The 14,417-nt window shown below is 40.6% G+C and overlaps 1 pseudogene; it reads right to left on the bottom strand.

Annotated features, from left to right (window-relative positions):
- Positions 1 to 5,055: 5,055 nt before the first annotated feature.
- On the bottom strand, positions 5,056 to 10,406 carry LOC118818227 (annotated as a pseudogene).
- Between the last annotated feature and the right edge of the window lie 4,011 nt (positions 10,407 to 14,417).

Genomic DNA, 14,417 nt, shown 5'->3' with positions numbered 1-14,417 from the left:
ATGACTATAATTATTACTGACTGCATATTACAAAGCAACACTACTGTTATCTGATTTATTTCCTTCTTTATTTTTTATTATTATTTTTTTTTCCACTGGATTTTAACTCATTTCACACTTTTTGAGCTAACAGCATGATTCCAACTTCAGAATGTTCCACTGGATCTGGAATGGTGTACTTGTATTTAGCGTTTTCATCGTATGTACAGTTTTAATATAAACTTTTTTTTTTTTCTCATAGGAATAGGGTGCAAAAGTTACTTGCACATGTATTGTACTTCTGCTCAAGTGAACAATACTGTTTCACATATACTTTCTAAGGGCAGACCTGGAATCCATGATGCTCTTCTGAAGGAATGGGCAAAAATTCCCACAGACACACTTCAAAATCTTGTAGAAAGCCTTCCCAGAATAGTGAAAGCTGTTATAGCACCAAAGTGGGGACCAACTCCATATCAATGCCTCTGGATTTAAAATCGAATGTCAATAAAGCTCCTGTAGGTGCAATGTGTAGGCGTCCCAATGCTTTGGTCCATATATTGTGTATCAGCATTTTAACTACTTTTGGTCTATATGTACATGTGTTTGTCATCCAAAATGTAGTGGAAAGTCTTCCCAGATGAGTGGAATTACTGTAGCGAACCGCAACATTCAACAGCAAGTATTAATGCCAATAGTTTTGGAATGAAATGTTCCAAAACCATGGGAACATGGATTTGGTGCCCCGGTATCCACATACGTATGCCCATTTTATGTAATTATGCCCATTATTCCCATGTAGCACTCAAAATCGACAGTAAAGCTTGTTTTCCATAAAGACAGCAGCCAGGGGTCAGTAAAGCTCTACATATTTAAAATGAATTATACATAAAAAACATAAATATTATTCATTGGTGCTTGTGAACCAGTCTGATTATGAAAAAATACCTTTTGAGAGGAGCGAAATATCTTCAAAACCACACATTTAAAAAAGGTACTTTGAAAAACAATCCATTGAAAGGTTCATCAGTCATTTGTCTGTATGGCATTGCACAAAACCCCTTTTGGCAAAAATATTTTTAAGAGTAGACTTTACTCTTTTTACATATGTCACATACTTATTTGCCTGTCAGGAAAACAATTTGAATAGATTTTTCTATAATAAATGTGCTGAATATGCAATATATATATATATATTGCATTCCAGAGTCAAAGTAATTGACATGCAGCATACTAATAAAGAGCACCCTGGTCCAGTCTAGGGATTATGCTGTCACTAAACGTACCTCTGCCTTAGAGTTCACCATCTCCCCAGAGATTTTGAACAATGGCTCTTTTAAGTAATGCATGAAATGTCTCAAGAAGGCCAAAAACATGATTATAATTACACAACTGTTTGTAAATTTGATGTCATTCATTATAAATGTATGGGACAGCTACCATAGATAGACCTCCTGTTATTTCATAGGTCGGCTTTGAGTGGGCAGAAACTCTATTTGTAGCATTGCATTGTGTAGCATTTTGATTTTGCAGTAAACTCTTAGCAGTGATGATGATCATGTAATAAAAAGTAAAAAGAAAAATGTGTTTGTGTGATGAACAGTGCTTGTACCAAGGTTTTCTCCCCAGTTTGGTCGAGGCTAATTCCTTTCCAAAAGCGTGTACTCCCCCTTAACATACAGTACGTGCTTCTTTCAACTGCCATCACGCGCTTGTTTTCTAACAATCGCTAACGCAATGTAATTGGATAGTTCAACACATATGAGAACGCTAATTTCCAGTTCTGTTACGTCAACAAAGAGATGCTGCATAGAATGTCATCACGCTGAGTGGGAAGACAAGGAGGGCCATCCTACCCACCAAATCTGATGAAATTGCACACATCTATACTCCATCAGATGCCAAATATAAGGTGTAACAGAGGTGTATCTCAGTTATCTGCAATTTGAACATTAAACTTAGGTGCATTTATCTTGTGCAATATCCACTCGCACTAAGAGCTGTATTAAGTTCAGTGCCACTATTTGACCAATTTTTCTGACCAAAAATTTTCAGACAACAAACATTTCACTCTGCAGTTGGTATTAGAACCAGGTTCCAGATAAGGGCTAAAGTGAGGGTAAGGTTTAGGTAATGGGAGAAGTTTAAGGTTAGGGTAAATTGAAGTATATTTACAAGACATTTATTAGAATATAAGTTAAATGCAAGATAAGTGTCTACGGAGCATTAAGAGTGGGCTATCCAAATAAAGCATTACCCTTACTGTGCCCCCTTCACAAATACATTGTCTGTGACACTTGAAACTACCTCTTTTCTAACTGCTCCTAATTCATCATCATTGGACAGTTCAGCACACTGGGACGAGTACAATTACTGCCAGTTCTGTTATGTTAGATGCTCTCAATTGTTCTGGGGCATTTTTATAAAAGTGCACATGGATTAAGAATGAGATTTACAACAATTTTCTTTTTATTTTTTAATTTATTTTTTTTAGATGCCAGTTCCCACCCACTACCTAGGGACTAACTTTATTTGTAAAACACCCAATGGATAATGTTTAGATGTTTAAATAATTAACAAACCATCTGCTGAAAGTCAGTTGATTCTCAACAGTTTTAGAGTTAGTATCGGGTTTAGGCTTAAGACCAGTGTAAAGCTTAGGTTTTCTGTTGAGGTTGAGGTGTTAGGAGGTGTTTATGCATCCGCGTACATTGCCACAATCGCAAAGGCAAAAAGGAGCCAAGCTCTGTGCATCACGGCCTAGCATCATGGCCATCTTCATGATACAGCTTTGTCTGGTGCTGGAGGGGAAAGCGCTATAGGTGTTTGTGGATCTGCCAGCGAAGAAACCTGACAACTTACTGGCATTGACCACTGCTCTCCAGCAGCCTTTCTGGCAAGTGCCAATGGTGATATCAGTCATATAGCTGCTTTCAGACAGATGGAGGCTAAAGGAAGAGTGGATAAGCTGCAGAGCTGAGGCGCACAAGAAGGAAGTGCAGGAGAAGTTGCCGCTGAAGCATTTCCTGAATGCACTGCTGTCGGAGGGACTGAGATGGCATATGCAGCATACTATACCGGCCAGTGTTTCAACAGCTGCCGCTGAGCCAGAGAGATTGAAAATCATCCTCAGCGAAAAAACATTGAGTAGAGTATTCCAATGTGAGCGAGTGGTGATGGAGCAACTAATGTACTGGCAGTGAGGAAAAAGGGGACATTGCGCTAGCCAATGACGTGAGCCTGAGCCAGTGGGAAATTGGTGCGTGGTAGCTCAGTGAGGATTGGCCATTCCCCAGAGAGAACAACCCTCTGCGTTGATGCCTCTGTTGGGAAGATCGGCTGCCTCCTCAGGCTTTGGCTTGATTGTAGCATAGACAGGAAACGGCTTGCCACTCTCATTGACACAGGCTCGTCAGTGTCTCTGCTGTGACCAGGCTTGCTCCCTCATGCTGAAAACGGCACACTTAATGGCTGGGAGTCAACGCCCATTCAACTCAGGTGTGTCACCAGTGGCTGAGGCCAGGGCCGAACTTGATCTAAAAAAGGAAATGATATAAACAGGAAACAAGTGAAGCTGTGTGCAGCGGAGGAGTAAAAGCAGAGAGTCGAGGCTCTTGATGATGTGGTCTTTGTCTTCCATGGTGAAAGATGCCACTATTGGAGGAGCTGAACTTGCAGTGCCAGAGCCAGTGGATGGAACCCAAGGATCGGGGCACTTTGTCAGAGTGAGGGCACCATGGCTTTTCATGAGTGAAGCCACTGGTATAGGAAGAGCTGGACATGCAGCGGCTGTAGATAGATCAGTAGATAGATGTAGATTATCAATAGTGCAATGGACAACAGAGAAAGCGGAAGGTGCAGTGGACAGCAACGACAAGTTAGGAGGAGTTTGCATGATGTTGGAAGGTGCCACGAGCTGTGTCAACTGTTTGAGTCAGACTTAACAGAAGGACAGAAGGTGCAACGCAGCATCAACACTGGTGATGCTGCTCCAATTCTGCTCCAACACACCAGATAAGGACAGTGTACCTGGAGCAGTGTATGCATAAGAGCCTGCGTGTGTCACCTGTTTCAAAGAGGGGAACATTTGTGGTTGTTACTGTTGCTGTTTGTTAGTTTTGAGTGTGTTTGCAAGTTGGCTGTGTTTTGTTGTGGTCCATTGTGCGTGGGTTGGTGTGGTTTTGTGTTTGCTGTCAGCGGATGTTGTGTGGCTAGAAGTAGCCCTCCCATTGTTATCACTGTGATTTAATAGCCATTTATGCTTTGCTGAATAAAAGAGCATGTTCTTTGAGCAGAACCATTTATTAATGCCCATGGATTTAAAATAAGATGTTCTAAAAGTACAAATAAATGTGATCTTGGGGAGTATCCAGTTTTTCTTCCCTTTTTCCAGAGACAAATATAGCCACGTCTTCTGTAACAGACCTGCAACATCATTGAATCAACACACTTGAGGAGAGCGCAAACTGGCAATTCTGTTAGATTAGCCACCAGATTCTGTAGAGAACAGCAATGTGCTGAGAAAGGGAAATAGCAAGAGGGCCTTCCCACCCACCAAGTCTCAATTAGATAGAAGCCTCTATTACTTTTTTAATATTACAGGTAAAACCCAATACATCCTCAAAACAATCATAAGGATTAGATTTTGAAATAGAGGCACTACCTAAAACATTTTTTAATTTGATATTAGATATTATTATCTATTATTATTTCAGTGATTTACGTGAAAAAAATTCTTACATACACACACACACACACACACATATATATATATATATATATATATATTTATATATATATATATACAGTTTAATTAAAAAGACATACTAGCAAAGCTACTATATTATGTATGTATAAACATAATCATAAGAAAGTCCCTTTTTGTATGAGATGCTGAACTATAGAGCTACAAGTACAATTTGTGTGAGGGTCTCAAAGAGCTTATGAGGATCCTTTACCCATAAGGTGTTTCTTGGTATTCTGCTCTGGTCTAAACATGATTAAAAAACATTTTGGAGCAAAAATACAAATAAACAAACCAAAGCTTGAGGCCAGAATAGCAAATATCTCTACAGCTACAGTGAACTTTCCAGGAGAGCTGACATAAGCTGGGATAAAGGTGATCCAGACTGCACAGAATATAAGCATGCTGAATGTGATGAACTTGGCTTCATTAAAGTTATCAGGCAGCTTCCGTGCTAGAAAAGCCAAAATAAAACACAAAAGAGCCAAAAACCCTATATAACCCAGCACAGCCCAGAATCCTAAAGCTGAACCTAATCCACATTCCAAAATTATTCTTTCCTTGTAATGATTTAGATTTTTAAAGGGGAAAGGAGGTGATATTGTTAACCAAAGAACACAAATAAGGACCTGTATTAGAGTGAAGGCGAAAACACTGAGTCTCTGCTGTTGAGGTCCAAACCATTTCATAACATTACTGCCTGGAATTGTAGCTCTGAAGGCCATTAACACCACTATTGTTTTCCCCAGAACACAGGAGATGCAGAGGACGAAGGTGATCCCAAACACTGTGTGACGCAGCATACAGGACCACTCAGAGGGCCGACCAATGAAAGTGAGTGAGCAGAGGAAACACATAGTCAGCGAGAAGAGCAACAGGAAGCTCAGCTCTGAGTTGTTGGCTCGGACGATGGGAGACGTTCTGTGTTTGTAGAAGACAGCAGCCACACATACAGCTATGAAGGCCCCAGTGATGGAGAACACTGTCAGGATGATGCTCAGAGTGTCGTCCCAGGACAGGAACTCCACAGGCTTGGCAAGGCAGCTGTCTCGCTGGGTGTTGGGCCAGAACTCAGAAGGGCAGTGCACACAGTTCAAAGAGTCTGAGAGATTAGAAAAACATATTCAGAAATTTATTTTAGAAAGAAACACAGGGGAATGAAAAAACTAAACTATATCTGTCCCCAGTGAAATTGTCCACTATATAGGCAACACACAACCTGTCTCGTTACTGATCTCTCCTTCTCCACATGGTATACAGTCATAGCAGCAGACTGGCTTTCCTTTCTGCACAGCCTTCCTGGTTCCTGGCGGACAGCTCTCACTGCACACAGATCTTGGGACCTGAAAGACAATAAGCAAAAGCAAACCATTCTTTTTTTATTAAAAATGCTATGCACAAATGAATGTTTTACTCTACCCAATACTGAAATGTATTATTTGAAATTTAAATGTATTATTGAAGAAAACATAAAATATATTCAGTAGTTATAATAAAGTACACATATTGAGTATGTTTACACTTTCTTTTTTATAATAATATGAATATATAGATGTTGTGTTCACTTTTCTTTCTAGTTTGTTTGAGGCCCATTCACATCTACTTGCTATGGGCTAAGTTTATTTGGAAAACCCCCAATGGATTAGTTATGGAATTCTCATTCATTAAATTAAATGTCAGGTTTTGCTGAGGTTGAGGTTGGGGTTATGGTTAGGATGGTAATTTTAATGTACAATAAGTAGAATGTAAATTAAATGTAAAAACAAAAAGTGTCTGTGAAGTGTCTGTGTGTACCATCCCACCTTCACTCAGTACTTAATTAAAGTTCCAATAAAGTACATATAATAATATATAATGAGAGTTTAAATGATCTTATCTCAGGTTGTGAGATTGGTAACTTTTGATACAGCTGCATTTGGAATGTTTAGTAAAAAGAGCTGTGCATGACAGATTAACTGACTTTTTTGAATAAATTTGACATGTAATGACATATTAAGATACAGAAAGCGGTTTAAGTGGTTTGTTGGTTTCTCTTAGTTAAAAATTTTCATCAGTTATTGTTTCAGTGGATGTATTTTACAGGTATTCATCATTCTATTATGATTGTGTTTTGTATTGCAGTTTTAAAGCCCAGCCTGTATTACTACTATGAAGCCAAAAAATGGCATTGTGGCATCTGTTTAGACAGGCAATAAGCACACAAATGCCATGAAACCCTCAGGGAAACTGAGCTAATTGTAGTCTATTGTTTGTTATAGCAGGAGTAATCCAGAGTTCTTTGATGCCAGTGTTCACGTAATGCTGTCGTAATTTAATTGTTTTCATTGTACATCTATTTATAACATGTTTGGTTCTCAATTAATTTAAGGCAATTATTGCCACAATATATTACAGTAATCACTTATGCAATTGAGAGTTTCAATTACTGAATTAATAAAGGGAATACATATTTTCAATCAACTGAAAATGTCATTTTTCTCAGTCCTTTGATCAATCATATTATCCAAATACCAAACTAATTCTAAACATGGATTGTCTACAATCTTTTAATAATTGATTCTATGAACTTGATTTTGTGAAAGTTGCCTTTTTAAAACCATTTTAAAATGAGATTTGACAACAACAATGAAATTCATAGCCTTAATTGTTTTGAGTTCTGCTAACTTATGAGAATTTACAGTATACAGTCAAAGACTACTATAAGTCTCCTACTGTACCTCAGTCTGTCCCCCCATCCAGATGATAGGTCTGCTTATACTGAACTCCTGGCCTCTTGGTCTGGATGAGTCATAGTAGCCCACATTCACACAATGCAAACCACCATCTTTCTTAAACTGCCAGTTTATGAGATCGTAGGTGGCCACAGGATCACCACTGGAATCAAATGAGACCTGAAAACGATTCTTTGTAGTGAAGTTCACTCTCTTGAGCTGGTCGAGTATCTGCAGTGACACATATAATGTCAAAAACTATGAACGGAACTGTTAAGTTTACTGTGATCAATTGTTTGAATGCATTACTGATTTTTTTCCTACTCCTAAATTAACTAGCAATAAGACATGATAATTCATCTTTTTTAATGCACTGATTTTTAGTCATGTTATGCATGAGAAGTTGACACTGCAGTGGCTAAACAGACACAGTTTTTCAAAAGAAACCAAAATTTTGATGCTTATTTTTCTAATTTAAGTGCATTGCAATAATTATATTCTTATCTGTTGTATGTTAAAATTACGCTAAATGTGTAAAACTATTTCTTATAATAAACCTTTCACCAACATAATTGTTAGTGGTGATACAGATATGTAACATTTCCTTAATGGAAAAAGCTAAACAAAAAAACAAGTAGGTTTTGCTTTTTAAATATTTTTGTAGGTATCTCGATTCTCGAAATCGACATTTAAAGAAATCTCTTTTTATATTTTTGATGCATTTGGCCAAAAGAGAGACACCTTCATGTGTCGTAAAAGCCTGTGATAATGATATTAATCACGGAACAAAAAGTGTTAAAACTGAAATCACCGCAGTGATAGAACGGCCCAAATAGCGTACTTGATGTGGATGTATTAATGTATACAATGTACAATGAAATCATGTTTACTGAGACAAGACAAGATAAGGGGCTGTTTTTAAACAAAACAGTTTTGTACCTGCCATGGGGCGAATTTTGCGCTCTTGTCGCACTGCGTGTCATTACAGATAACACCGTGGATGGCTTGCGCTATGGCATACGTAGCTTTGTACACCAAGTTAGTCGCGCGCAGCTGCGACGTGTCTGCATATGGGTTCTGCAGCGCACGGATATCCTCGCTGCCGTCACATTCCCGCGCGCCCTCTGAAGAGCCTTTTAGGCTACAGTTGAATGAGCTCTCCCAGAACTCCGTTAGCAGAGGTGATTTCAGTGCTTGTTCTGGAGAGAGATCCAGAAGAAACTCACGAAGACCTGGAATCACTGAAGGGGGGATCCCAAAACCTATCGCCCCAGCGAACATGTTAACGCGCTGAAATTCTGGTTCTATGATCCACGCGTCGCTGCCGATCCATTGAAGTGGAGGTGGCGGCAGTCTTGTCAGTTCTTCCAAGAGAAACCTCATTTCGCCTGTGGGAAGAAATGCTACTATTACCCGGGCTGTTGATCTGCGGATGACGTTTGCTACTCTCTCAACTTTGCTGCGCGGATCTGTCCTGTAGAAGGCCTCGGAGTACTCCACACAGATGCCCTCCTCTTGCGCAGCCTTTAAAAACGACGCCATTCCATAATTTCCATAGTCTGAGTCACTGCGCACTGCCCCAATCCATGTCCAGCCAAAATGCTTGACTATTTTTGCTAGTGCGACCGCCTGGTGGTGAAAATTAGGCACGGTCCTGAAGAAGGCAGGATACTGACGCTTATCGCTCAGACATGCGCAGGTTGCGTAGTGACTCACCTGTTATTCAGTAAAGAAAAGAAGAAAAAAAAAGCGTTATTTGAGAAGCCTGGTGGAATTCTAATGCTTGGTTCTGGGACTTGATATGGTTCTTCGGTTGTTACCCCTGCTGAAAAAAGGCATTTGGAAACTACACACACACACACACCAGGCGCGTGCACTTTCTAAGCTGCTTATCCTTCTGGGTCGCGACGCCTTTAGAAACCATTAGAACTGAAATCTAAGGGTTCTGCTTTCTAAAGAGAATTGGCTTAATTCCAATAGAGGCCACGAGTTTCCTGTTAAATACTTTAACATGCTGTTAGGAAACCATTAAATGCATTTAGAATCAGCCATTTGCCGCCTGTTAAACCATGAGTATCACTGACTTAGTAATATCAACCCATTAAAAAAGCCAAAACACATACAATCATCATGAAGATCTAACAGAAACACATAATGGTTTCTGGAGTTTTTTTCAGCAAGGACTGAACACAAATAATCACAAACGAGATTTTTAATTCCGCACCATTTGGTGCAACATAAAATCACCTGTGGAATTCGAAATATACCCAGCATCCTGGCCATGCTCATTGAAGGGGTGGAAGAAGAATCTCCTACGAGAGCAGGAACAGCGGCGGCCGCAGATTCTGAGCAGGAATCAGTATCATTGTAAAATGGTTCCATGCCGTTTGCAAACTGAAATGCAACTTTAACTGCCATCCGCACTTCAGCGCACGAGTCGTGTATCTGGTATCCTAACGTGATTCCCGGCAGGAGATCTGTTCTGTTGTTGATCTCGTGGATGGTGAACTCCATGGCACGGGCGAAGCGCAGCTCTCTGAAATCCATACTGTTTAGAAACATAAGAAATACACAGAAACAATACAAGAAATACAAAAACATTTTCACAAAACACAACAACACAATAATACAATTATACAGTAGATTTTACTAAATAATTTCAGATATATTAGATTCACTAATTCAATAAGTAGCGCATGACCACAAAAAAGTGCCAAGGTGATTATTGTAATTTCTTTCTAGTGTTCCCTGCAACTGTTTCCTCCACACTCACAGACAGACCTTCCAGAGCACTGTGGCTGTAGTGGCTGTCTGGTGTAGGTGTTCTGTTCTGAACTCGTGTAGAAATGAATAGAAAAAATCCCGCCGATTATAAAGTCTCCATCCATAGTAAGACCAGGCATCTGAGGCTCAGACCACAGCTTGCAGCTGACCAGGTCAGCTTTACAAGTTACTGGACTGGGGCCAGTCATCCACAGCATTGAAACAAATGTCATCAGACTTGATGTAAGCTGCATGGTATACTCAGTAGCTCCAAAGCCTTTGAAGGCTAGGATGTCTGATTTTAAATAGTTCCCTCCTTACAATACCCTGTGGGTGTGAGCTGGGAGTCAGGAGGCGTGGTTTGTCGTGAATGGTAAGTACATTGCGGAACATAACTTTTGTTTTTGCTTGTCTGTGGTGTATTGAACGGTGACTTTAAATACATGAAGAGGCTGAAGTAAATTTAGGCCTCATCATCTACAGAAAATATGCATTCAAGGCCTTTTGGGCTGAACAGGGGCATGTCTCAGTCACTTGCAATTCAGATTTTGGATTTTAGCACATTTCTGTTGATTATATTTAGCGCCAGTGTAATCGCAGTATTTCACATTAAAAGTTGTCTTTGCACAATGTAAAATACAAACAACAAACATGAAATTGCATTTGAAACCAATATTAATATTGTAGCTGGGGCTCAGAAGAAGACACAGAAAACATTGTGCATGCAGGCTGAAAAGCTGAAAATTATGGAACTATGGTTCTGGTCTGTTTGAAACGCTGCTGGCAGTCTGTCAGGACTGATAAATGTCTTAGTTGAAGGGGAAAAATAATGCACTCGGTATCCCAGTGAAGTTAACTGCTTTTTCTTAGTAGTATTGGAAATGTGTGGTTTCTAAAGTAAGAAATTGAAAAGCTATGACATAAATATCAATACAAAGTACAACAGTATCACAGGGCAGAAATGAACATTCATGCTTAATATACATAAACTGAGCAATTTTATAATAAAGGCAGATTCTCCATATTAACATGATCATGGCGTCACCAACCACAAGGAGGCAGTAATGCAGCATGAAACACTATAAAAGACCACCAAAGCCCTGCAGTGCCGAGATTAAACCAACAGAACGGTTATTTCTCCAAATAAGCCCAACAACACAAATGTAGAACATGTATAGCGGCTAAAACGTCTTAACAACAGGTTAGCATCATATATTCATCAAATATACTGGCAAGCAAGGGAATACAGAGTATAATGTTGACTAACGCTAACTATGCTATCTGTAGGCATATGTATATACTAAACACAGTAGAAAAACTTTTTACATCATATCCATGCATACAACACAACTGGTGGACAAACAGCAACTCAAATGACTAGAATCATCAGGATTAACGGAGTAAGCCTTCAGCACACTGGATATTTGAAGTGTTCAGGTCTTGTGGCAGCCTTTGGCAATGTTCATCTCACATTGCTTGTTTAATTCTCATGGAGAATGAAAAGCAGATCATGGACAGGTGTAGCACACTGATGGGTCAGAGTTCATCCTGTAGAAATCCCACATCCTTTCAAACAATTGCCGCCATATTCACTCTTTGGATTTGCCCATCTAGCAGAGGATCAACACCCTAAAGGACAAGGGAGTAATGTCCCCTGAGGTTAGTTCCTATCAGGCAAAGCAGGAAGCTGAACAAGTCACATCACAGGCTGCATATAGCTCTTGTCTTTGACTCTCATGCTGGCAGATTATGCTCTAGTGTCAGCTTCAGGGATTATCTGGGTAATTTTCCCGACTGGCCAGAATGTAAGGTGAAGCTGGTGATAAACAATCATTACCACATCACCAACATGTAATTTTCCTTTATCGGTCTTTCACTTCTGGCAGGCTTGGAGGTTCAGTAAGTAATACTTAATGAAATGCCTCCAAAAGTGATCTGCTAGAAGTTGGCTGTGCCGCCATCTCCTTTGACTCAGTCTTTTTGTATCTTGGTAGATCACTTGGGGAAGTGAAGCATCTTGCTACCCCACAAGGAAGCAGTTGGGGTAAGGTAATGTGGTCAGGATCCACAATGTCTGAAGATGTGTAGCCGAGCTCACAGGAGATCACTCAACTCCTTCTCCCACAACTGCGCAAGCTGAGCAAATCCTCTGGTAGTTTTGAGTTGAGAATCCGCTCATTTTCACTCAGGACTGTCATAAGTACCCCTTCGGTGACTTTTTGAGATAGTGACCTGAAAGGCTGCTTTGATGGAATGCACCTCTCTCTCCCAACATCCTCTGCAACAGGGTGTTCCTGATGGGTAAAAGGTGAACCTCACTCATGGGCTGACCAGGTGGGTCTGGAGTTCAGGCAAAAGCACCAAAGGAGTTACTCTCCACCTTTAAAGTTAGTGCCTTGGTCACACAACAGCTCTTGGGGCCTTCCACATATGGCGATGATATGTCTTAAGTTTGTCAACAATGAGTCACTAAGTCCATCAACAATGAGTCCATCAACATAAGTCAGAAGAAGAAGATCGATATTAACCGCTATGGTTGTTAGACAGTTGAACAATATGTCCCATCTTTTCTTGTTCCTATTATAATCAGGTAGGGCCAAAAATAGTCCACACCAGTGGAATAGAACACTTGCTTAAAGTGACGCTGTCTTGCGGGAGGTACATTGGCCATATGTGGTGGTTCAGGTGTCTTCTCCATTTTTGGCACTCAGTGCACTTATATTGGTGCTGATGGGCTGCTTCACATCCTTGTGACACCCAGTACTTCCTCCTGACCTCGATGAACACCCTCTCTGGCCCAGGGTGAAGCAATCTCTCATCATAATCTATAATGATGAGTTTCTTAATTGGATGTTGAGGATCTAGAATGATGGGCTATATAGCGTCTGGCTCCACACCGCTGCAATGTTGAAGACGGCCTCCCCCCGGATGAGCTCAGTCATACTATCGATCTCTGGTACAAATGAGGCTAGGAGGCTGGAATTGGGTACTACTAGCGTTGAAATGGGGATAGTTAGCCTGCAGAAAGCATACTGAGCTGATTGTCCCGTTTATCGAAATTTAAAGTTGGCAACTCTGGCCAGCAAATGGCAGCCAGCATGAGAAATTAGGATCCCTGGTTCCACTGGCTACTTTGAACTAGCTTACATAGAGACTTGCCCCCAAGTTATGCCATCAGCTGGGTTGTCTCTTGATGGCACGTAATGCAAGGAAGCAGTTTCTATCAGCTCTTGTGTTTCAGCTACCTGCATTCCTACAAAGACCTTGCAATGACAGGAGCTGGAGCTCCTTTTTATTGTGTAGCTGATCAATCTGTGGACTTGAGTCACAACTGGGTAGCAATATTTTCAGGAGATCACTCAACTCCTTCTCCCACAACTGCGACAAGCTGAGCAAATCCTCTGGTAACTGTGGATCATCCCAGTCATACTACATTTCATGCTGAAGGGAAGTACCTGCCACTGGTATTCTCTGGTGGTTGGCCTGATTTCAAGGACCTCCAGAGGAATCTGAAAAGGGGGCAGTCCTCAGGGAGCAGTCTTACCTGATGAAATGCCTCTGATGTCACTGTTAAAGGGGATAGAATGATCTTGAAAATGTAATGAGGCTGCTATCGAGAAGAACCTGTTATTGGACCTGGAAGGAGAAGCTTGTTCAAAGTGTGGCCTCTGTATTGCAATGAGCATTTGTATACAATGCTGTTCTAGCCATTGTGGAGTACCATATGGTGAGGTATATACCTCAATATCTCCACCTGATGTGGTTTCAACCTCACTTTGCTCAAGCTTCTCAATCTCAGCTTGGTATGAAGAAGCCTGGTCAGAGTTCTTCTTCAACCTCCTTTCTATATTTCTCAGCTGAGGGACTATGGCATTCCTAGGTGCACATAGAAATGGCATGTTTGGCACTCGGAGGAGGGGTGTAGCATAACACGTAACTCCATCCACTTCTACCCTCACTGTTCTCTCTTGCAGAAGTCTGATAACTTCCTGATCCTTCTTTGACCCCATGACTACCTTCTCAGTCTGATAAGGGAGAACATCCATCTGCCACAGCTTTTCCATTGTGCTAACAGCTCGGCATTGTGAGATATCATAGTGAAGAGGCAATGTTGTGAATTAGGTCCAGGTTTTACCTTATCTAACTGTTACAGGGACAGCCCAGTCAAGTGTCTGTACTTTTGCTATAGGGATTGAGCAGGATGAGTGTGTTCAGCACCA

The sequence above is a fragment of the Colossoma macropomum genome, unplaced genomic scaffold, assembly GCF_904425465.1.
Source record: "Colossoma macropomum unplaced genomic scaffold, Colossoma_macropomum, whole genome shotgun sequence".
In the NCBI taxonomy this organism is placed as follows: Eukaryota; Metazoa; Chordata; class Actinopteri; order Characiformes; family Serrasalmidae; genus Colossoma; species Colossoma macropomum.
The sequence above is the reverse complement of the archived record's forward strand: the minus strand, read 5'-3'. Positions and strand labels throughout refer to the sequence as shown.